General features: G+C 39.7%; 1 protein-coding gene across 3 annotated transcripts in view; it reads right to left on the minus strand.

Moving 5' to 3' along the window:
* Positions 1-26,336, minus strand: part of ZBTB20 (zinc finger and BTB domain containing 20) — a 288,208-nt gene that overhangs the window by 140,592 nt on the left and 121,280 nt on the right. The window lies entirely within an intron of this gene.

The raw sequence follows: 26,336 nt of genomic DNA on the forward strand, positions 1-26,336 counted from the left end.
ATTCATCTTCATTCAGAGTATAAAATTCACAGTATAAGAAGTCATAAGTCTCTGATTTCCTGCAACAGACCAGGTTTCCAAGCTTGCCTTTTATTATCCCCACAAATATGCTTGTATTTATAAAATTACGTCCTGTTTTTGTTCATTAAATATGGTCCCTATCATTATCAACTTTCTGTGTAAAGTAGCAGAAAAGGTCAAGTGCAGGAAACTGGTCCTGACCAGCACAGTACACTCAAGAAGTAGATTCTCCAAGGTAGAACCAGTAGAGGAAATGCGAATCAAAGTTGTTGAGGGAAGTGGAGATAATAAACAACATTAATACTGTAACTACATGTATTGAACTCCTAACAAAATGTTCCTGATCCTATTCGTATATCATAGTTAATCCTCACAATATGCCCATTTTACATATGAGGAAACAGAGGCTTAGAGATGATAAATACCTCACTTAAAGTCATACACCTAGGAAGTGGCATCTGACTCCAGAGCTAAGCTTCATCTATTTTACTAAACTATCTCCAAGATCAGGGGAACAAAAATCTAAGAGGTAAATTTAAAGAGCAGTTATAAGATTATAAATAGAAAATGAAACCAAGGCTCAGAATTTGGAGTGGGAACAGATTAGGAACAAGGTGGTTGGTCCAGCATGGTGGAGGCCAGCAGGTGTTTGATACATGGGGGTGTCATGTGACATTAAAAGTATAGCAACCTGCAGAGCTTAGAGAGAGAGGTAGGGTGGGAAGGCAGAGACAGAGGGAGAGGGAATATGCATGGGGGGTTAGGGAAGATACATAGGTCTGCTTGGCTGATTTCCTATGTTATTCTCTTTTACGAATGTAAATAAAGCTTTGTGTGTTGGGGCACAGAGGGCAAAGAGGATGTGTCTGAGAGACCTACTCAAAAATATCTCTTTTCCCATGTCATTAACTGGAGGAAAAAAAAAAACCGGTTGTCTAACAAGCTTCATTTTTAAAATACAAATTTCTCCAAGAGGGTTAAACCTCATTCACACCTTGGAGTAAATTACTTTAATGAGGCTACCAGACCACCTGAGTGTAAATAGTCACGATGCCACAGTTTGACTGGGGAAAGTTAATGGATAACCGTGGGGTTGAGGAGTAGAAGAAGGGAGATGGGTGATGGGTGATGATACAAATGAGGATGAGAGAAGGATTTCCCTAGTCGAGAGGGAGGGCACAAATCTAATTCTGTGAAAATACTGTTAAGATCCATATGAATGTAAATTATCATCATTATCGTTAGCTCTGTTCTGCACTTAGGTCTATGGTAGTAGCCAGCACTCAATCAAAATCACAATTGGTCGCTAATTTCTGGTGAAAATAAAGACTCAGCAGAATGCCCTACTTATAGCAGCTCCTCAATAAATACTAGTTGGGCAAATGGGATGTCAAAATTAGTTTGGAAGTTGGAAACTTTCAGATTTCCCGTGTTCCAACCTGTTTCTCCAGTCTGGCCGGTCAAGTTCAGGAGACTGTTTCCTCAATTGGGAGGAAGGGAGAAAGAAAATACAGAAAGTGAATGAAGAATTGACACCTCAGCCCTCTCCCTTCTTCCCACCTGCGTGGCCCAGGCCAGCATGCTGTAAACTCTAGGGCCCTCAGAATGTATCTCTTTTTGCTGAGGCAATGCTGTAGTAATGGAGCTATGTACAAGTTCAGTTATGAAATGTATGATGAAAAACGAATAAAACAAAGAGGGTGTGTTAAAGATGAGCCCGTTAATCAAGGAGAGGGGTCATCCTCCACTGGAATCTCAATAGACTTCAAAAAAACTTCACTCTAGACCTGTCCTGGGTCTGCCCTATGGTCTGAATGTCTGTGTCTCCTGACTCCAAATTCATATCTTAGACTTCTAATCCCCGGTGTGATGATAACAGAGGTGTGGCCTTTGGGCAGTGATTAGATCATGAGGATGGAGCCCTCATGGATGGGATCAGTACTCTTCTAAATGAGGCCCCACAGAGCTTTCTAGCTCCTTGTGCCATGTGAGGATACAGGAAGTCTGCAGCCCAGAAGAGGATCCTCACCTGCTTATGCCGGCACCCTGAAATCGGACTTCCAGTCTCCAGAATTGTGAGAAACAAATTTCTGTTGTTTATAAGCCATCCAGTCTATGGTACAGTATTTTGTTATAATAGCTCAAACAGACAAAAACAATCTACACAAGAACTTCTGAAATGCTGATATATACAACCTAAACAAGCACGGTGGGAGCGTTAAAATCAACCATAGAGCACAGGCATAGCTGGGTTCTGGGTGTGTGGTTAGTCCACGGGTGCCCAGAGGAGCGCTGCTGTATGTGCACACGTGCCTGACCCTCCCTGGTTTTCTGCCCCTTCCATGTCCCCCTTCACACGTATCTTTCACACTTTATAACATCACAGGAGACTTCTAAATTAGAGTGCTTTTCAAATACGTTTTCTATCTTACTCTTAACTTAAAGAAGAGAGAGGAAGTATTTTGTTATAGATGGAATTTGACAGTAAACATTATTTTGGATATATTTTCTTATTTGTCAACTGTGGCAAAAAAGGCCCATTTTGTCTGAAAGATTGATAACTCTTCAGAATGTAAGAGCTGGAATGTGTAGCCCAGTGGTTACCAACCCTGGCTGCATATCGGAATCACCTAGGAAGGTTTAAAGAATACGGATTCCTGAGCCTTGGCCTCTTCCCCGAGTGATTCTTATATAATGTCAGTTTTGGCTGTTTTCAGCTAGTTATGGTGACCAGGGATCTTAATCAATGTCTTCATTTAACTGATGAGGAATCTGAGACCCAGAGAGGTACAGTGACTTCTCTAAGGTCACACAGGAATATATTATATGTGAAGATAAAGGCTGTGGATAATGTGACATTGATACCATTGGCTATATTCCAAATTCTTTCATTACTTTAGAGTATCTTTTGTATGTTTTTATGTATAATTCACACACCTGCAAGCCACTTATGTGGCATTCCAAATACGGTTAAGAAGAGAAAGAAAGTGTAAAAGACCTGCAAGTCAAGTAGACCACACATAAATCCCTCAAGTCTCTCTGATAAGCTCTGCTCTTGCCACTTTGTCCTCTCTGTCTTTGAGACAGAGACAATATCTTGATCTCCAAGCCTTGCCCTTCTTTTTTTTTTTTTTTTTTTTTTTTTTCTTTTTGCGGTATGCGGGCCTCTCACTGTTGTGGCCTCTCCCGTTGCGGAGCACAGGCTCCGGATGCGCAGGCCCAGCGGCCATGGCTCACGGGCCCAGCCGCTCCGCGGCACATGGGATTCTCCCAGACCGGGGCACGAACCCGTATCCCCTGCATCGGCAGGCGGACTCTTAACCACTGCGCCACCAGGGAGGCCCAAGCCTTGCCCTTCTGCTGCACGGTAGTCTCCTGTCTCCAAAAGCCCAGCTGAACTCTCATGGATACCCCGTCCGTACCTTCACGCTGTATGTTCAAAATTAAACTTGTGCTTTCTGCTCCCAAATCTGCCCCTGCTCTTTAGCCCCCTGCTTCTGTTTATGGCCCCACTCAGGCTCAACATCATAATGATGTCTTTTGTGCCTTCCTCTCCCTTGCTCTCCAAATACAATGGATTAATGCTCCTTCTGCCATATGTCAATCAGTTTACCAGCTCCGTTTGTTCCCTCTGCCCCTGCCCTAGTTAGGGTCCTCGTTGCCTTTTCCTGGACTATTGAGATAGTCTCCTACCTGATCTGTGTCCTCTGGTCTCTCCCTACTCCAATCCATTTTGCTCACGGCTGGCAGAGCCAATCTGAGGCACAGCTCTGATTATGTTACTCCTACTAAAAACTTTCAATAGCTTTCCATCGTCTACTGAATAAAGTCCAAATTCCTGGCCTGGTAATCAAGTCCTTTCACTTTCTGGTCCCAATTTATTTTTACCATTTTATTTCCCACGACTCGCCTTCACACACTCTATGCTCTTTAAACCCAAGTACTTCTTTGCAGAATCATTACCCTTTGATTCTTCCTGGCTTTGCTCACGGTTTCAGAAATGTTCTTTTCTTTTATCTGTCTGCACAAGTCCTCCTTGCCTTTTAAGGCCCAAATCCAGTGTCGCCTCTTCGGTAAAGCCCCCAGTTAGCTCTTCTCTGAACTACAATAATACTTAATCTATACTGCTTTCATAGAGCACAGCACTTTCTACTATGGATTCTAGCAAAGTAGCACACATCTCAGACCTGCTGCTGGATGAAAACTTTTCTGAGGGCAGGATTTGTGTCTTGTTTATCTGTGTATCTCCCCCACTGCTGAGTACACAGTGTACTGCACTTGTTTACATATTTGTTAAGTGAATGAGTAAATGCATGGACTTTATGTGCAACCTAAGTGACGTTGGTTGTTTTTTTTTCCTAGTCTGAAGCGGATTAGAGGTAGTGTATTAGAGAAGAAATGCAGATTAAGATGAGGCTGGCACAACAAGAAGAAACTTGATCACTGAAGAAGAGAAATAAAAACTGTAAAAAGAAGACATGAGAACTAAAAATATTATAGTAATCTGGGGGTAAATAAACACAGAAGCAAATAATCTTATAGACTAAGGACCAAATAGTTAATGTCACTTGCAAATGCTTGGAAACCACAAAACAATATTCAAATATACAGCGTTATTTTTATACTTCCACATCCTCATCAGCATCAGTAGAAACACAACGCAATTGTTGTTTAATGATGATGACCCTCAGGCATTTAGAAAAGTATGAATTATGGTAAATATATTCTAAGAAAGCTGGATATCAATCTAGGATACTATACATCAAAACTTAATATTAATAAAATAAAATATCTTTTGATAATTAAGAGGAGATAAGCTTCTGTTATATGGGATAGTCTATTTGCATAAGCTCATTTCCATAGTGAAGTCAGATAAATAAGCTCTCTCCCTTTACACATGAAGACACCTATATATTTTTCTAAACATAAGAGAAACAATTGTTGTATCATTAAAAATAAAATATGCTCAAAAAAATATGCCCATGATATACAATTTAGGAAAACAGAAAAGTAGTAAGACAAAAGAACATAGTTTTCCAGGATCTACAATTTATTACTAAAAAATAGTTGTGTGGATACATGTATATGTATGGCTAAGTCACTTTGCTGTTCACCTGAAACTGTCACAACATTGTTAATCGGCTATACTCCAACATAAAATAAAAAGTTAAAAAACTAGTTGTGATTACACAATATGTATAATTATATATGCTGCCGTTTAGTATATAGCATAAATAGTCCAAGGTATTATAAGCTCTTCATAAACATTTTAATGACTCAAAAATTCTAATGGATATGTCATAATACACTTAACCAATTCCCTAGAGTTGAACATATAGTTTATTTCTAGTTTTACAACATAGATATGTCTAAGAAGATTTGCTATGAGCTGATAATTGTTGCTGAGTGAGGAACTCATGAGGGTTCACTATGATGGTCTTTCTACTTTTGTGTATGTTTGAAATATCTACAATGAAAAGTAAAAAAAATATTCATGATAAACATTTTGTGTACAAAGTTTTTTATTTATTTGTAATTATTTTCTTAGGTTAGACTTTAGTACTAGCTGCCTGGTTCAAGATCTGACTCCATCATTACCTAGTTACATAACTGCGGGCAAACTGCTGATGTGTTCTCAGCTTTAGTTCCCTCAACTGAAAAATGGGTGTAATAATGGTGACTGATAGGGCTGTAGTAAGGATTATCATACGACATGATATACATACATCACGTGCTTTGCACAGCACCTGGCATGGTGTTAGTGTACGATAAATATTATCTTGTAAAAACAAAATGCTGGTTGCATAATTATATGTGTTGTGGTTAGAAAAAAATCATCATGTATAAACTGAGAAAAATGCCAGAAATAACACACTGAAGTGTGCATCATGGCCACCTCCAGGTGAGGCATTTACTCTAAAGATACTGACAATGCTAAAATAATTTAGACTCTTAAACTACCAACCATTATGGAGCATTTTCTATGTGACCGATACTGGACCAAATGCTTCACACATATTGATATTATTTCATTTAATCTTCACGAGAATTCTTGGAAGCAATTACTATTACTATTCTTATTTCATAATTAAGGAACTCAAGGCTAACCGAGTAATTAACTTGCCCCCAAGGACACAGGAGTAGAAAGGGCCTGTTGTCAAACACAGGTCTGAACCCCTGGAATTCATCCCTAAGCTATTGGAAATGGCCTTTGGACCTTGCTCTCTTTTGTAAAGACCTCAGTGTTTTTCCTTTTTTTTTTTGTTTGCGCCCTATGGCATGTGGGATCTTAGTTCCCCAACCAGGGATCGAACCCGTTCGATGCAGGATTGAACTGCATTGGGAGCATGGAGTTTTAACCACTGTGCCACCAGGGAAGTCCCCTCAGTGTTTCTAATCTTTATCCCTCAGAGGCAGATTTAAGTTTTGGACAAAATTTTGGCCCAACTTTGGAAGTTAAACTGGACCTCTGGTTACAGCATATTTTCCTCCCTTTCACTTTTGTCAGTATTATTTAATTAGAAAAAATGTATTCTAGAAAACAATTTTAGAGAAGAAGAAGGAGTACTCCATAAAATAAGCTACTCTTTAAGAATGCATATCTCATGGTCCAAAAAAGTTAATATACATGTTGGTTTAGAAGAATGATTTCCCATTGGTTTGATTAACTTATGTCCTAACTATAAAATAATTCATTATCAAACACACGCACATGCACACTCTTTAGAAAACCTATAAAGTGGTCCATATTACATACTTCACTTTAAATATATAATCTCTAAATGTGTATGCATATGTGTATATGTGTAAGATACAGACAGTGAAAGTTTGAATTTGGAAAATGCTTCAAAAGTCGAAAAAGATGGTTTTCTACAAATGTTACGAGAAATTAAGTCACAGGAAGTCTTAATTAAAAAAAAATGGTCAGGTGGCAAATTAAGTCTTTTATTTTGGGTCTGGGAGGCTACTCCTGTGCAATGTCCTCTAGACATGAAACACCAAAGGGGATGCTGCATCTCTCCTGCCTCAGACAGCACATTTACGCATCTGTATTATAAAAAATGTTCCAGCACTAGCAAGCTCACAGTACTGAGCAAAGTGCTACAGTTACAGCTGGGAATTTGTATTTCAGGGCTGGCTCTACTTACTGGTTGGTGGTTTTTTTGGGGGGATCCGTTTCTCCCCAGGGGTCCCAGTGGGCTGTTTTTTGTGGGGTGCAGTGATGAAGGAAGGAGTTTTTGTGAGTTCTATTTTGGATTTTGGTGAGTAGAAAAGCAGGGAATTTGCCAGCCTGCTACTCAGTTATACTGAAACATGATGCAAACTGCCTCAATTTGGAGCACAGAAGGTGCTGAAAAAATTTTCTGAGGAGGTCTTGAAATATCTAAGCCTGTCTTCAAGGAAGGACTCGTTTCTCTCAAAAATCACCCAGTAAATAATAGAGTATGTTGTTGTTGTCTCTCCTCCCACAAGTGATACCCAAGGTATCACACTCGAAAGGTAGCCATTATGATGTTTAAAAATTACACTGTGTTCTTTAATAATTCCCAGGAGAGTATTAAGAGGAATATGCTTGAATGTGGGCCTTCTTTACAAAGTCACTTCTACATATGCACACCGTTAGGAGTATAGGCTGCAAATGTATGAACAAGCTGTATTTCCATATTTGCATTGTCCAGTCTATTTTCTTTTTCCTATTTTCCTGAATATGCCTGAACACATGTGGCCAGTATAAACCTACAATTGCACGGCCATGTCTACGTGTGTTTCCAATTCCAAACTATCTTCAAAATGGTTCAGCTTTCTAGAAACACAGCCATATAATTTGTTTGATTTGAAAAACTGCTTGGCAAATGCACGCAGGTCATAATGGCAGGTAACAGATCATTTATTGAAGTGCTGAAATAAACAGAAAACAAAGTCCAGGACACCATCGCAGAGCAGCACTTCCCTTGTCAGGTCCTCTCGGCTGAGGAAGGACTGAGCGAGACAATAATAAAACAAACACCCGTAGGCTTTTCAAACAGTAACAACACACTCCGGGTTAGCAGCGTTTCTGGACCTTGATGGTACAATGATGTCCTCAACCCTTGCTTTCAGACACTGGATTGCTCCTTGAGTAGCCTTTATCATTTCCCCCCTAAGTTTTGTTGAAGATGCCCTTGAAATTAGATCATATTTGTTCCTGACAAAGCATATGCATATTGTGGCATCACTCTAAAACCCAAGGATGGGTTTTAGCTCTATGAAGAAAAAAAATTCCAACAACCTTTCATGCTGAGATTTCTCATGCTAGTTCTCAGCACAGAAGTGATTTTTTTTTTTAAGTTGCATAAAGCCTAGCAAGGTTTAAGTTTTCCCAGCAAGAAGAAAGTGTTTTTCAGCTGTTAAATTTTTCAGATGCTTTTTCTGAATTTGGATACAACTCAAAAACATGTTTGTTTTAAAATGTAAACCTTTTTATGTACAGAGGTTTGCATATAGAGAAATGCTATTACTATGTTTAAAGGTACTTGCTTTTGAAATAAGGAAGTCATGGGCACTTAAATATAACAAACTGAACATTGCTTTATGGACATTTCATTAGGCACTAACATAAATACAATGTTCTGGAGGACCACGGAGCACACGTTTGCTGGCAGGATCACTGATGACACTGGAAGTGGATGTATTTCCATGTGAGAGCGAATGGTGGCCAGGTTTGGACTGAAGAGCATCCTTACAGTCAGCTGGTATGCTTTCCTAAGACCCTTCACTCCAGTTGTGTGGCACTTCTTGGCCCTAACTTGCTTGATTCCTCAGCTTGTTGACTGGGCCAAAGTTGATACAGCATATGGTATTTTAAGCACAAAAATGAAGAAACACATTGAGGTCTCAGCAGAGAGGCAGAGATGAGGGTAAATCATCAGAAGGCCTGCTGTCTGCCTATTTAACGGGTCTAGTCACTCTTCAATTTTAAGCACATTGTAGATATGTTGAATAGGAAAATATATTATCTTTATCTACCCATTTTTTAAAAACATTTTTATTGAAGACTCACAGTAAGAAGCTCATTTTACATTGTGATCCAGTGATTGTTTACATACATACATGGAGATACACACACACACACACACACACACACGTGTGTGTGTATTCCAGAGACAGAAGGTAACCAATCTACCCACATTTTAAATCTTAAGATTCTTTGTAATTCTACTGAGTATTTTTAAAAATTTTATTTTTTTGAAGTATAGTTGATTTACAATGTTGTGTTAATATCTGCTGTACAGCAAAATGATTCAGTTACACACACACACACACACACACACACACACACATATATATATATTCTTTTTCATATTCTTTTCCATTATGGTTTATCATAGGATATTGAATATAGCACCCTGTGCTCTACAGTAGGACCTTCTTGTTTATCCATTCTAAACATAATAGTTTGCATCTGCTAATCCCAAACTCCCAATCTGTCCTTCCTCCCCCCCACCCCCACTGAGTATTTTATTGCTTGGAAAGTTGAATATCAAGGATTAGAAATTCAGCACACCTCAAACTTCTAATCAAGTACTTTCCAAAATTAAGAAAAGTACCTGATCTTCTGGTTTAGTCTTTGAAATGCCAACAAAATTTATCCTTTCCCTTATTCATTCATAATTTATTCATTTATTCATTCTCCAAACATTTATTGACAGCCTACTATATGCCTTACACTATATACCTGCAATATTTCTAGGCCAGTTACTTCACAGTTGCTTTAGAATTTATGGCAGTGCTGGCCAGATGGTTCTTGAAAGGGAGAATCTTCCAGAGTAAAACAACCTGTTCATAGTGCTTCCTATCTAGCAACTAAGAGCCCTGATAGCATCTCTCCTAACCTCTTATTATGGTTCTATATAAAACCATAAGTCTATTTTTATTTACTTTTTATATTTAACCTTAATTTTAAATGTTGAGTGCAAATATGAGACTTTAAGAATATTTGAAAATAACTTTCCCATAATAAGGTCTTCCTCACATCTTACATGATACATAGAGAATATTTACACAAATTTTCCCATGTTACTGATATGCAGAAAACTGACTTACCTACTTTATAGTGATTATGAAAATAAATGAGCTAAAGCATGTGAAGTTCTAAAAAGCAGAGTAAATAAACATTATTATACTAGAACCACCAGAGACAGTGTGTCTGCTCCCCTCTTGATGAGGGCAGTATATGTACAGTAAGAAGACAGGTTCTAAATATTTATTACTAGACCTTCTTCAGGTGGGTGTGTCCTTCTATTGCAGTAGAAACCATTATATAAGTATAGAGCTGGAGCCCAATTCAATTACTTACATGGGTCTTCCAGAAAATGGTTAAGGCCAGGGACTTAGAAAAATGCAGAAGACTGACCATACACACACGTGGAGGAGACATGAGTCTCTCTCCTCATCATGTAGGTCATAATTCAAGGTCATGGAGTTGCTACATTTTAAGAGTAAAATGTTTTGAGGCTTTTAAGAGAATTTTTAATGAATTAACTTTATTTTGGGAACTATGATTTGGGCATTATTAAAATATTACAATTGGATATTGTTTCATAAACATAATTATAGGCCACCTTTTCAAAAGATCTTAACTCAATTTTTTTATGGGTTCAGTCAGTTGTCTGTTTAAAGTTATTACATCTTCCAAATCACGTTACTTTGCACAAAGGACAAACTGGCATGTGCATATCAACACAGAGAAAGAAGGAACTGCTAAGGTCACGTAAGTAGGGACATGGCAGGCTTCAAGCACGGAGGCCAAAGGCGCCAGAAACATGGGCAAACAGCTTAAAATTGTCCCTTCTTTTGTTTGTGCATTGTTTCTATATGGAAAATTACATTTCTCTGAGAGTATATGTGTAAATATGCATCTGCTAGTATTTTGGCAACTCTAAGTTACCTAAATTAGTTTTGATCAACACTGTCGGATTTTTAAACCCACCAACGTAATAAAAGCAAGTTTAAAAAAACACAAACAAATCCTACAGTACATTGTGTGCTCTGCTGTTCCAAGCCTCAATTTCAAGACAAAAGGAGAGTGAGACTTTGTCATTTGCTAGCTGTTAATAATCAAGAGAAGATCTGCCAGACAAGCTCTTCGAGGGCTCTGTCTGTCTGGACCAGGTATATACTGCAATACACAAAGGGCTTTGCAGGGGGAGAAAAATGAGTGTTCATGGACAATGATGCAGCTTTCTTAATTAAGATTTTCATTACTGATACATACATTAAGTTCTGCGACTGCAAGAGCCAAAGCACTGTCATATGCAGGTAGATGTCCCTGATTCCACCGTCAGGCAGTAAAGCTAAAACATATTAAATGTGCACCCAGCATATGTTGTGGGAGCCAGGAGAGCTCCAGAAATATTTCTGTTGAATGCAGAGAGGCCCCATTAAAAGCAACTTTGTAATGCATCTAATAGGCAGGAGAAAAGCCCATACCAACAGACAGTGCACGCATGTGTTCCTGTACGGGACTGCTTTGAGGGTCCAGCCACAGACAAAGGTAGCTGTAGCTGACCTAGAAATAATCTCTACAATCACATCAATAGCTCAGGCCTGAAAAGGACCTTTGATCTTTTTTTTTTTTTAATGCCTATTGTTGAGAAGGAAATAAATGACTGATTTGGGGTAGTTTTTGGAAGATGGTAAAGACTCCTGTCCACAGCTGGCCTTGACTCTGTCCCTCTGGGTCACTCAGTCTGTTTTCCCTGAATCCTCAGGCTGGTCCACAAGTCAGTGTGATCTGCCAAGGGTGTACTGTTCCCATGAAATAATCTGACTGTGGTGTGGGGAAATCTTTCTTCTTAGATCAAGTTATTTTTTGCTAAGAGATGAGAGGAAAGTAAACCCATGCACAATCCTAGAAATGGATGAATATCTAGAATATGTGTTTTTGATTACATCTTAACTAAAGCCTAACTCGTTTTAGGGTGGCTGGCACTGTTAATGTGCACCCAGCTCTCCCTTGTTTTTCTGGCTTCTAATTGCATCCCTTCCTGTTTCAAAGTCTGTGTCCCTTTGTGGGGCTACCCAAAGAGCTCCTGTCTCCTCTCTAAAGAAAACCTCTATCTCTTGGTCATTACCAAAGAGGAAGTGATTATTAGACATTGAACTTCATGAAAGATCATTGTATCACAACAGTCAAAAATTATACATTAATTTCCTATTAGGTAAAAGCATTTATCTGGAATTTAAATGCGATCCTCATTTTCTCAGAAAGAATAAACCAGAATCCAATATCAAAATCACTCAAAAGGATGTCTTTAAAGTGTTTTGGCTATAGTTCTTTGTTGTTTGAGGAAAAGGGGAAAATTCCCAATAATAGTGGCCAGTAAGATTTCTCTTGGATTCCTGCACCAAGATTCAGATCTCTGAAGTAGTTTTCTGGATGTTAGTGTACATTTCTGAAATTCTTTTCCTAGGTATATCAGAGAGTTGGAGTGGAGTGGTGAACACACAGCCTACTGTGAGGTGGCTGACCTCTGTACCAATTCTAGCTTAATGATGTTAATGACTGGTGATAATAAGATGATCAAGAAATTGACTATAAATAGAGATAGATAGATAGATATAGACACATTGTCAACAGATACTTCATGCATTTTGGGAGAACTAAACAGTATTAAGGTTCTTCCTAAGCTTCATTGAAAAGTGCTATTACAGGGCTTCCCTGGTGGCGCAGTGGTTGAGAGTCCGCCTGCCAATGCAGGGAATGCGGGTTCGTGCCCTGGTCCGGGAGGATCCCACGTGCCGCGGAGTGGCTGGGCCTGTGAGCCATGGCCGCTGAGCCTGCGCGTCTGGAGCCTGTGCTCCGCGATGGGAAAGGCCACGGCAGAGAGAGGCCCGCGTACCGCCTCCCCGCAAAAAAAAACAAAAAAGAAAAGTGCTATTATAAAACTGGTAGACTGGTAGTCATATTGGCTCAAACACATTCTAGAAAAAAATCTACATTTTCTTACTCTCCTCCACCACATTTCATGATTGTGGTGTCCCTTTTGCATCTTAATGTTCATCCTTTTGCTGTTCATTGTGGTTATCATCACTTTCACAGATTCTTTTTTGGATTTTTAAAAGAATATATATATATGTATGTATAACTGAGTCACTTTGCTGTACAGAAGAAATTAACACAACATTGTAAATCAACTATACTTCAATAAAATAAAAAAAATGGGTAGAGGAGTATGTGGAATCTATTGGTAAAGAACTAATGTAGTGGACACTATTCAAGTCTGATGATGATGGAGAAAAGCAGGGGGAAAAATCCCAGAAAATGATTCTAACTAGAGACTTCCTGTTACTTCTCTTATGTGTCCTTGACTAGCTTGTAAGGACCAGAAAGAAGGACATTGTCAGAGGATTTAAATGTAACTTTTACTCAGATTCTGTCATGAGACACAGGCTTCTGTCACCCAAAATACAGGGTTAATTTTAAATTAGAGGTGATAATTATTTTCCATGTACTAAAAGCCTAGAAATTTCCAGGAAGGAACTAAAGGTGGAATCAGTTTTACCTTACCAAAGTGTGAGAGGTAAGGTGGTCCATTTTAAATAATCTGGAAATGATTCTCTGGAAGAAGGTAGGTACACCTAATTTGTCTTCAATAACCTCACATTAGAAGAAATGAGAAATAACAGAGACTACAGAAAGAGTGCATAAAAGAAGAATCCAATGAAAGGGAAAAAACCCCTTAATTTTATGACTACAAAGACCTCCTGTGCAAGAGAGTAGAAAGACTCTTTGAATAAGTAGGTGGCATATGTACCATACATATATATAATGTACACCCTATATACACACCTTTGCCCAGCTTTAAATTGGCAACCATGTTTGGGGAAGAAAAGAAAAGGGTGAGAAAGAACATGAGGAAGACTCAACGTTAATTAATAACACTCAACATTAACCATCATTACTGGGTCCCTGTTTGACCTCTGAGTATAAGCTATGTTACAGAGGGAGGGAGGGGTATAATATGTGACGTTTTCTAAGGGCATCATTAAGAAAGCCAGACACTTGGCACTCTGCGTTGGCAGTATGGCAGCGCGGCCTCTAATTGCTCCAGGGGCATAACTGAAACCTAGCTCGTAGTCACGTGCTCCCACCTCCTGGGCAGTTTCACTGCTCAGGTAGAGGAGTCATTTACTAGGCCTGGTCCCTACCATTTGCCTTAGCTTGTGGTTGGCTTAAAGGAGCTTCTGTACAACCTTGAACATGATTGCCTCTTTTCTGCTTCCTTTCTGGACACTACCTAAGGATTTAAGGCACTGCATACGACTTTCAGACATGGTTTTCCGTTAAAGAGGGAGAAAGGATGCCTCGAAGCACGTGCCATCCCTTATCATCTGCAAATGAACTTTTTGTGCTGAAGGAATGCTCCAATTACCACTCAGAACAGCGCTGCACAACTCCTGCCCCTCTGAGAAGCTTGGGGTACACACTCTGGGAATCAGATGCTCCCTATCCCAAAACACAGGGAAGATGCTCTGTCAGTCTGCACTGTCAAGGGCAGGGGCTGATGCTGTCAGTGTGGCATTTCTGCCTCTCTAACGTCTTTCACTTTCCCTGAAGTTGCTGATAAATATTCCATTTCATTAAGTATGTAGTAATACACATGGGAGCCAGAGGGAGAGAGAGAGGGAAAGGTGGAGGACACTGATGACATGGCCTCTAGCACTTTATTTATGAGAACATCCAGAAATCTCTATCTACATCTGGTAGGAGAATAGTGTCAATTCTGCCCTGGAGACATGGATCAAGCAATGTTGCCAGTGTGTATTTTTCCCTTCCCAATAATTGACTGATTCTGGAGTCTGATGGCAGAGCTCAGATGATCATTTTCACATTCATGTGAGTGAACAATTAGCCTGCCGCTTTGGGGGATGGTGATGTCAAATAAACATGAATGTATGTAACCAAGGGAAGTACTATCAGTCCCTCACCCAGGAACTCCGTGGGTCCCCTGAGCAGTGCTTTTCTCCCCACAGCTTTCGCTGGGAGGGCAGTGAGGGTGTGGGCTGCGTGCAGAGCACAGGAAACAGCGCTGGGGGTGATTTCACAGGGCCTGAGGAGCACTGCCTTTGAGCAGAGGATGAGACTAAACAGCTAAACACTTGTGAGGCTGCTCATTTGCCCTTCCAAGTTTTTACTGTATTATTCACCTTTTCATTGTTGACTTATACCTACTCTTAAAATATTAGGGATATACAGCAGAAACTAACACACCATTGTAAAGCAATTATACTCCAATAAAGATGTTAAAAAAAAAGAAAAATCAGTGAAAAATTCAGCCAAAAAAAAAATATTAGGCATATGTCACAATATTTTCCCCAGTTTTTTTTAATACTTTCTACCATAGTGATTTTTATTTTCATGTAATAAAATTTAATACATTTTTCTTTAAGTTCTCAGACTTGATTGTATGCTTGGAAAGAGCATCTCATACCCTCAATATGAAACTCTTCACTTATATGGCAAAAAGTACAATTGACAATTACAGAATTAGTGAAGATGCAGAGAAATGGGCAGCCTCTTTCTTTGCTGGCGGGGGTATACATTGAAACAGTTTTGTTGCAGGACAGTTTAGCAGTAGATAAACTTTACTTTGGCAGTTCCACTACTAGAAATTTATCCTAAGGAAAGAATCAGGCAAGTGAATTAAAAAAAAAATGCACACATGTAGAGAGATGATTACTGTAGCATTGTTTGGTTAGAAAAAATTTCCAAATATCCTAAATGTCCATCAATAAGTGACTAATTCAATAAATTACCCTCCACTGGAGTACAATGTGGCTGTCAAAAAGATAATGTAGATCTATATTTATTAACATGGAAAATGCTTATTACAATGTTGAGTAAAAAAACAAGATTACAAAACAGCCAGTAGATTTTCCTTTCATTTTGGAAAGAGAAAGACAAAGAGAAAGAAAAAGAGACAGATAAATAGATATGTTTGGAAATATATTCCCCAAAGTGTTACCAGTGTTATCTCTGGGCAGTGAGATTTTTGAATGGATTTTTTTCTTTTATATCATTATTGTAACAAATGCAAGCCAAACTAAATGTATACTTTAGAAGTAAAAATTAGGATTTTAACCTTAGGGGAAAAAAGCTTAAACTCTGCAACAACTACTTAAAAATTCAAATATGAGTTTCATAGTCTTAGCAGTTAGTAACTCTCTTAATAGGATGACCATTCTCTTGAATGGGTGGCATAACTGCCTGCCTCAAGTTTCCTCCAAGTTTGACAATTCAGGTGACACATTGTAGTTCTCACCTTAAAAGACTTTAAAGTATAAAAGCTCAAATACTGGAATTAACCCAAATATCTATACCTAGGGCATCGTTAGGAAAATTCTGGGGATTTTATATGATAGAAAATTATTCAGACATTATGGTGGCATTTACAAAAAGAATGTAATTACACTGAGAAGCACTTGTTAGTAAAATAAAATAGGATACAACCCTATATATACAGTGTATGCTCAACTATGTTAAAATTCAGAGAAAAGACTAGAAGGTGATCTAAAAAATTGTTAATAATAGCTTTTTTCTGTTTAGTGGGGTTGTGGATGTTTTCTCCATACTCTATACCTTCTTAATATTTTACAATAAGTGTGAATTATAGAATCATGAAAGATGTAAACATTAAAAAAATACAGCTGCTTTGCTCAGCAGCTGCCAAATTTTACCCCAGATGTATCTGCAATTTAGTTTTGAGTCAAATGGTCCTAATGTCATTTCCTAAAGGGAATCTAGCAGAATGGAATGTGTTCAAATAAAGGAAAGCCGTCATTACCACCACCTCTTTGTAAGCCACCACTTTATAATGCTTAGGATAAATCTGAGTGAGGAATCCTACTGCTACTGGAATTAGGAATTTCCATATTCTTCAGGTCTTCTTTGTATCTTGTCTTACATGACCAGAAGCTGGAATTTAGTTAGTCTATAGCACTCTGGAATGTCTCCAGGTCTGGAAGCTATGGTGTAGGCCACCACTAGGAATGGAGCCTCATCTACTCATTTCAAGTGGGAGTTCCCTTGAATGAAAAGGGTGAGCTGCTATATAAGGTCTTCCATAGATAATTAGCTTTCTTTTTCTTATTTTTTTCTTCTCTCATCTACCCACTCTTCTTCTCTCCATCCCTCTTTTAAATAAATCGCCTTTCTGTATAGTTAGAGGGAAGCTTTTAAAATTTAAAGAAAATTCACACGGTACCAATACCACACTTCAAGTAGATGATCTAATTGTTCCTAAATGACCGTATTTTAGCAAAATGATGATGGGAGAAATCAGAATTGTCAGTCATATTTGTATGATGCATATTAGAGGCTTGGCAATGAGGCAGACAGTAGATATTTTGTGAGAAAGCAAGAAAATAATTGGGTAATGCCAGGATGGGAGGAAGGAATGGGCAGAAGAAAGAAAAGTAATGACATGAGTTTCTATGTCTTTTGGTAAAGGTTATCTAATCACCTGTTCCTGGCCTTTTGGACTAGATGGCAGCCTTTAAACTTCACTAGACTGTTTTTTCTGTACTAAACACAGTGCCTGGTACAATGTAGGTACTCACTAGATGCTTAGAGAACTGAACTGAGCCCTTTCACTGCCTTTTCATTCTGGCCTCTAGTAGAACCAAAACGAAGCTAAAAACTCTAATATCTTTTCATGTACATTAGGTAAAGCTCCATCCTAATTTGAGCTCAAGTGCACATCTCCTCTGAGCTTCCACCTTCATCACTGAACTGCTTCATCCCTGAACTGCTGGAGAAAATCACACAAGACAGACAGGTACCACATTAACCCACCAGGCTCACCTAGACCTTCCACACTGCCAAGGAGAATACTACTGTTTTTCTGGCTAACCTACTGTCCCATTTGTCCCAAGAACTACTTTAAACCTCTACTTTCCTCAAATCTCCTCCTCACTTATTCTTAGCAGGACCTTGCTCCCTAGGAGCCATCATTTGGGAAACCTCTCAACTTCTCAGTACCAAACCTACACGTGGCTCGCATCTATCCCTACCGTTCCTTCTTTTTTCTTGTAACTATAGAAGAGATGTCCTTACTTCTCTCCTTCCACTTGTGCTCAGGATTCCACGTCTCTGTCCTTATCAGGAATCTTCCACCACCAAACATCCCATCCTCTTGTCTCTCCTATACACTGAATCTCTCCTCTCTACTGTATTCTCTTAAGCATATAAAGATGCCAGTATCTCCATTTCCCCCCCCCAATTTTTGACCTCACTCCCCCATTCCAAACATATTATACTAGCTCATTTTCTTTTCCTTTACGTAAAACTTCTAAGACTGATCCACATTTGCTGTCTTTGTTTCTTCACTTCTTACGCTTTCCTCATCCTATGACGAATAAATTACTGCTTCTACCTCTTCAACAAACCATCTTTTGCTAAGGTCAACAATAATTCCAGATTAATATATTAAATGATGTATTTTTCAGTCCTTAACTTACTTGACTTCTCAGTGGTCGCTACTGACCACTCTCTTTGAAACACTTTCTTCTCTTGGCGTCTGTGCCAATGTTTTCTGATTTTCCTACTACCTCTTAGCTGTTCCTTCTGAGGATATTCACAGCCTCATTTTTCTCTACCAGCTGATTAAATATTAAGAGTTCTTCAAGTCCCAGTTGGGGCCTTCTTCTCAATCTAACCTTGCCCCTAGGCAATTATCATCCACGCCAACAGCTTCATTCGCCTTTGCTTTACTTCTGAATTCCAGTTGTATATATTCCTCTGCCTACTCAATATGATCACTTATCTCTATCAAAAGCATCTGACACTAGACATTTTAAAAACAGATCTTACGATCTTTTCTCCACCCCAGTTCTCCTCTGGTGTTTCATATAACCCTGAGTGGCACCATCCTCCATATTGTTTTACAAGCATAAAACCAGTAGTCATACTTGCCACCTCTTTCTCCTTCATCTCCCACATCTAATCCATAAGAAAATCCTGTATATTTTGCTTCTGAATTATCTCTTGATTCCATTTATTATTCTTCCATTCCCTTTGTCACTACCCTAGTCTATATCTTGTCTGTCCTATTACAGCAGCCTCCTTACTTTCGCTCCTTCTAGACCATTTAACATAATGAAACTAGCTTGATCTTTTTCTTTAACTTTTAATCTCAAGATTATGGTAGTTTATCGTGCAATTGTAAGAGATAATACAGAAAGATCTGGTATACCCTCTATCCCTCTATTATTGATATATTGGCCCAATATAATATCTTGTTTAACTATGGTACAATATCACAGTCAGGCAATTGACATTGGTACAATCCATCCACCTTATTCAGATTTCACTCATTTTGCATGCACTCATGTATGTGTGTGTATGTAGTTCTATGCTATTGTATCCTTATGTATAGATTTGCATGGTCACCACCACAGTCCAAATACAGTTACATCATAAGAATATTCTGGCCTATGCTTTTACAGCCACAGTCAGCTCCATCTCTCCCCCACTCCCTAATCTCTGATAACCACGAATCTGTTCTCCATCTTTATAATTTTCTCATTTCAAGAATCCTATATAAATGAAATTGGCTTTTTCACTCAATGTAACACCTTTGCTGTTAATCCAAGTTGTTGTACATACCAAGAGTTCATTACTTTTGAGTGCTGAGCAGTTCCATGATATGGTCTTACTACAGTTTAACCATTCACTCATTGAAGGACATCTGGGTTGTTTCCAGTTTTGGGCTATTATGAATAAAGCTGCCATAAATTTTGATTTTTGTGTGGATATGTTTCCGCTTGTTTGGGATAAGTGTACAAGAGTAGCATGATCTTTTTAGAATAAAAAATTGCTCATGCCACTTTCATTCTTAAATTTGCTTTTCTATTGCCCTGAGGCAAGTCCTTAATATGGCCGACAAAGATCCTGATATTATCAGGCACTGTATTATCTCTTCAGCCTCAACCTGGCTGCATTTCACCTCATTCTCTCTATTCTGCTACATTCAGGGCCTTCATTCATGCTGTCCCCTCAGCCTGGAAACCTCTTCCACCACCTAATCTCACTTCTTATTTTTCACCTTCAGATGTCAGCTCAATGTCACTTCCTCAGGGAAGCTTCTCCTGTACTTCCAGACTCACTTATTAAATATTCCCCTCCTATATTTACTATTATTATTATTAAGCATTCCCCTCCTATATTTGTTCTTAGAAAACCTGGCATTTTTATGTCATAACAGAAAGCACAGTTTGCAATTATAAGTTCTTTCATGCGACGGTTTGGTTAATATCCGTCTTTCATCCCCCAAATTATAAACTCCAGTAGGGCAGAGACCATGTCTGTTTTGCTCATTATTATACTTTCAGCACTTAGTAGACATTTACTTTGTGTTTAATGAAATTCAGCCAAGGCTTTTAAGACAGATAGTCTTGGATTCAAGTTCTATTTCTATCACTTCCTAGGCATTCTTGGAAAAATTACTCAAACATACAAAATCTCCATTTTATCTTCAAAATTAGGATTATAACATCATCTATTTAATAAGAGTAGTTTAAAAGGTTAAATCATATAACCACTAAAGGTATTTTGTCCAGTACCTAAAGAAAGGCAAGCACTCAACAAATGTTATTTCTTATTGTTATTACTAGTTTAACAAATGATAAGAGTTTTTGTATTTTTTTCCCAACTAGGTTTTAGTCCATTATCTTCATTTCTTGATTGTTCCTGGGATTCTGATTCTGGTAACTTTGAGAGTCTGAAAAGGATCCCTTAGTTTAGGTCTCCAATAATTCTATGACTACTGGTTTCAACCTCAGGTATGTCCCCTTAGGCAGATGAGAGCCTTACTTGGCCTCTTGGCTCTGGTTCACATTTTCATCTTACTCAATATTTCCTTTTCTTGTTTTCCAGCCTGTGGATCTTAGGGTTTATAGGAATGCCTCTTCCCCACTCCCAGTTTCCATAGGGAAGTTTTCTAAACATATCTTGAGGCCTCATTCTTTATACTTCTCCATGGAGGAAAGTCATCATGTTGGTAAGACAGCCCTTGGTCCATATTTCTCAGTTAGGTGGAACTGATCTATCAAAGTTTGTAAGTACAGGAATTTAGACTTTCTCCTTCCTTGACTACTTAGACTAGTGGGAGTTAGTGGCCTGGAAAAGTGTTGTTCTTATGCAGACCCAAATTTTCCCCTGGGAGGAAGGGAGTCAGTGAGCTCTTTTTACCTCTCATACTAAGTTACATCTGTCCACCCAGACTTTGGCAAAAATTTTGGTTCCTCAGCCATCAGTTCTTTTGTCTTATTTTCCAATGGGTTTAGAATTTGAGTGGGGAACAACAGTGTTATTTATTGTACCCTTCAAAGATTCCCACACTTAGGTTTATGCTTTTGCTTGGAATACCATTCCTTTATTCTTCATCTTGTTTACATTCTAGCCATTTTTCAAGACCCAGCTAAATCGCATTTTACATGAAGTTTTCCAGGTCTCAAGGCTCTCTTTCATGAATGAAATCCTATAGTACTTATCGGAATGTCTCATTCCTTTTGGAATTGTTATTATTATTTGCTACGCATATGAACACTCAATAGTACGACTTCTTTTCCTAACTCAATTTTAAGTTTCTTAAGAGGAAGCAAGGGCAATGTCCTAGTTTATGTTTTAACTCTCCACGAAATATGATTCTTTGTATATAATAAGGACTTATAGCTTATGGGATGATTGTGTTTAAGTTTGGCCTACTAACCAGGCTTTGATTTGAAGGCCCAAGTTACAATTGATATGGCTTAGGGGCTGGATGGTTCCTGAAGGGTTAGGGTTAGGGTTAGGGTTAGTGGTGACAGTGGCCTAAGAAAGAAAGGTTAATTTGAGTGTGTCCCTGAGATGTGTATCAGTGTTTTCATTTTAGTAATATACTCCCCCCACTTCCTTTATGGAAAGCATGGTCTAATAGGTAGAAAGGATAAGAGAAATGCAAGCAGAGGGAGGTAATGCTCCTGGCTGTGGTAGACTGGTCTGCAGAAGTGTTTTGATTCTCTGAATTAGTCAAAAGATTGAAAAAAATAGCCACTACTACTACAGGAAAAAAAATGAGGAGGAAGGGTCCTGAAAATGGTATCTGAGCAATGAAAGACAGTGAATATTTTAAAGATCACTGAATTTAATTTATTCAACCTAAATGCATAAAAGTACAGGTGGGGACATTATTTATGCAGGTATATGCAAATCATTTTATAAAATAGGCAAAGCCCTTCTGCTTTTTATAAGTTGCCAAGGTGGTTCCTGATATTTTAAAAGCTATGCACCTTTAATGTAATTTCCTAAGAGTTGGAATCCCTCTGTCAGAATCATAGTCATTGTCAGAGCAAGTTTATTTTTTTTGTCTCCTCTGGGACATTGACAAGGCTCTCATAGCCATCACAAAAAGAGTGGTTTCCACAGCGATGTGACTGGAAAAAATCACTTGGAAATCACTGAGGAGCAAGTCACAATGTTCAAAGCAGAGAACATAGGCTTTGAAAACATGAACCCATCTGACCTCTTGAATTTAGAACAGTGAATTCCTGAGCTCTGAAACATGGGGCCCGGCTGTGCATGCCATATTGGTGCTATAAGACTGGCAGTAGGTTGGCTGTGGCATGGTCTATTTCAAACTCCTTCACAGTGCCCAGTGTTGCATGTTCCCAGATGACATTTGGTTGGCAGAAGCTGGGCCTCCAAAGCTGGCAGTCTGGAATGCAGCCCACTGTGTTTTGACAAACACATAATTGACCATCTGATCACCAGCCTACGTTCTGCACTCAGGTCACTGAAGGGACCTGGGCTTTCAATAGGTCTCTACTCCTTATCTTGTTCATCTCCTCAAACTTTTCTCCAGAAAGTAATACAGAGAAGACTTAAACACACCCACAGACATCCTCTCATTTGCAAAAGAGAACATGGTACACGCAACATAAGCTGTTGAAAATTTCCTTTAAATTGTCCTGACAGCCCAAAGTGAACAAGAGAAAAGCACACTTATGGTGAACTCTAATTCAGAAAGAAGGAACAAATATACTGCATTGTTTCAATACCCAGCTGTGCATAAGTTGCAGTTCAGCTCAATGGCTTGGAACTTCTCCTCAGAAAAGGGCAGCAGTGGGAAAATGGTAGGAAACTGGGGCAATGATTGACTTTAGGGGGATATTATTAAGAAATGATTTCATTTTCAGGTGAAAGAAGAGAAAAGCGGGACACTGGAAATGTCCTCTCCTTTTCTGCCTGCCACTCCCCCAAGGCCACTATGGGAGAGAGAGACACACATCTCTGGAGAGCAGTAGGTCAGACTCAAGTTGAGGTTTCTGGTGAAGGTCCCATAAAGGTGTATTTTGGCCTGAAATTTGGCCCCAAACAACATGTCAACCTTTCTCCTAGAAGGCAAGGATTATGCACGGGGCCAAGCCAGGCTGTCATTAGGCAAGTGTCAATGCCTATGTCAGCATTACCGAACGGCCCCTCCACTCCACTCCCAGCCCCACTGCACAGTTCAGGCCCTTGGTTTTCATCTATGATCTGGTCTCCCTTTTCTCAGTCACCAGACTGCTCTTCTTCTAAAACATAAATCTACTTAAAATCCTTCAAAGCCTCCCCAAGCCTGTTGCTTCCAGTCCAAACTTCTTTGCTCGGCATACAAGGCCCTCGTGATTTGCCTCCCGCCCACTTTCCAGCCTCATCTCCTTTGAAAGGATCCCCTTTCAATCACCAAGCTCTAGCTACGAACTAGGGATGTGGCTGCTGCGCAGATATCTCCTGACTTTCCTCTGGCTTTTTTTCTGATTATGATTCCTTTTTGCTTTCCCCTCCTCCCATCCACCTGGTAAACTGCAATTCACTCTTTAGACTTTCAGGCCCAGCTTGGGCACCTCCCACATACAGGCGGCTGCTCCTTTCTTTTCTTTTTTTTTTTTTTTTTGCGGTACGCGGGCCTCTCACTGTTGTGGCCTCTCCCGTTGCGGAGCACAGGCTCCGGACATGCAGGCTCAGCGGCCATGGCTCACGGGCCCAGGCACTCCGCAGCACGTGGGATCCTCCCGGACTGGGGCACGAACCCGTGTCCCCTGCATCGGCAGGCAGACTCTCAACCACTGTGCCACCAGGGAAGCCCGGGTGCTCCTTTCTTTTTCCCCTCACTACATCTTGTATATACCTCCGTTCCAGTGCCTATCACATGGCATGGCCTTTATTTACTATATATCTCCCCTACTGGACTGTGAGATTTTTAATAATGGGGAGCATTTCTTATTTATATAGAAGTTTTAGGAACTGAGCATAGTGACCAGCTTTCCATAAATGTTTGTTGACTGAAAACTGAATGAAGAGCTGTGCATGATAATCAATCAAAACCTAAGCCAAGCAGTAGTATTAGCTTCTAGAAGCAGGGTAGGGGCCTACTAGCAATCTAATGAAGGCAGAAGACCCCAGCAGTAAGGCACTTTATATGGTTATTACAGGTTGAAAGGAAGAGTGAGGGATAGAGGGTGTGATGGAGGAATGTCTTGTTAACAGAGAATGTAGGCAGTTAATTTTCAGCCTTTTCAACATTTAGTTTTCAATATGGAAAGGTGTTGTTCTGCGAATGAACCTTAGTACGAACTGTAGAGGTCTACCTTTTAAGAACCTAGTTTCTCAAACAGGGTGAGTCTGTGCTATCTGCTTCAAGGCAGCATGGCAGGTTATAGAGGGCTCCTCTTTGCTCTGCTAAAGATTAATGGGATGAAACACTTTTGGGGGAACATCTGGAAGCTATTCAGCTCCTATTGAAATCTGTGTCAAATCCAGACTGGGACTTTGGACTAAATGCAGTGCCGAGGAGAAAAAAGTTGAACAGGCAGAATGCTGCACCTGTCTGGAGGAGGCCATTAAAGAGGCACTAGGAACTAGAAGCACTGGGGAGATAATGTTTTGATCTGTCCCCAAGGAACTTTTCTTCTCCCTTTGATGGGCACCTGGGGCACCACCTCTGGAGCCATCAGCTGTGTCTGTGGGGCACCTGAGGACAGCAGGACTGTCATAGGCCCTGTCATCTTTGAAATAAAGGCAGTCTCAGGATTTGGAACAATCTAAGCAAGCCTGGGGGGTGGGAAAAGGTTAGTGGCTATGTGGATAGGCTATTAGCCCATTCAGGTCATTTGCTCAGCCTCCTCACTGGTTAAAAACTTGGATCTCTCTAGAAGCTGTGAGATTGATGGTTGATATAGCATAGAATCAGCTTCACATTTTCCTATGAGCCAGAGACAGCCTTTCAATTACGTTTTTTATCTCAAAGGTCTCCCCTCGATTTCTAATCTGTGACCCAGGTCTCCAGGCTGCTGCACTGCTTATGTCTGAGGCTTGCCCTCCAGTGCTGACGTCATAATAGCTGAGCCGTGCGGGCAGAAGTGCACGGTGCTGATTCATCCCTGGTGATGTGAGGATTAATGCCTTGTCTAACACAGAGCTATTATGTGAACTGTTTTTACACAAAAGAACTGCAACAAAAATGATTTGCCAGTCAGAGGACTAGAAATATGCAGCGCTAGGTAACTGGAGTCGGGATGCAGAGACGTAAAGTGGTAACCACAAGCATGCACGCTGACACCCTCCGAAGCACTGACAGACCCACTCTATCAACACCAAGAATGAGGAATAACAAGACTTGTCAGGGGCAGAGAGGACCCACCCCTGCTGTATAAATGCATTACACACAGCACCAGTCTCTGGGGAGTTTAATCAATCTCCTTTCTCTGTCAAATAAATGTCACTTTAGACTTTAGCCTTAGCATCCTTTGGAGGATTCTGCTCCCTTACATGTATTTGCAACTAGCTTCTAGGAATGTGAGTGGAAGCCACACGCAAGCAAAAGAGCCATGGGAACCTCCTTTCTGTGCAAATGATTGCAACACAAGAAATACCTCAGAGTGTGAAGGAGTCGGTGAAGACAGTATGCTGTGAATAAGGGACAGTGTTCACCAGAGAGTGAGAAGCAGCTGGAAGGATGCTGATAATATTTATCACGTGAGGTAACTGCCACTACCTGTAGCATCTCTTGGGTGGTGTCTCAGGTAGTGACTTTGATTATTTGGGTTCGTGGCCCCAGAATCTCTTTCAAGCAGCTCAAGGTGAAATTTATCCAAACCAACTCAGCGCAGCCTGATTTGGGCTTTAAATTATAAATGTTCTCTCTTTTCATCTGAAATCAAGTTGTTGGTTCTTTTTTTTCCTCCCCAAATGACTTTCCATCTTTTCTAAAAAAAGAATGGTACCTTCTATAAACCTCCTGGCACATGATTTC

The sequence above is a fragment of the Mesoplodon densirostris genome, chromosome 5 (genome assembly GCF_025265405.1).
Source record: "Mesoplodon densirostris isolate mMesDen1 chromosome 5, mMesDen1 primary haplotype, whole genome shotgun sequence".
Taxonomy (NCBI): Eukaryota; Metazoa; Chordata; class Mammalia; order Artiodactyla; family Ziphiidae; genus Mesoplodon; species Mesoplodon densirostris.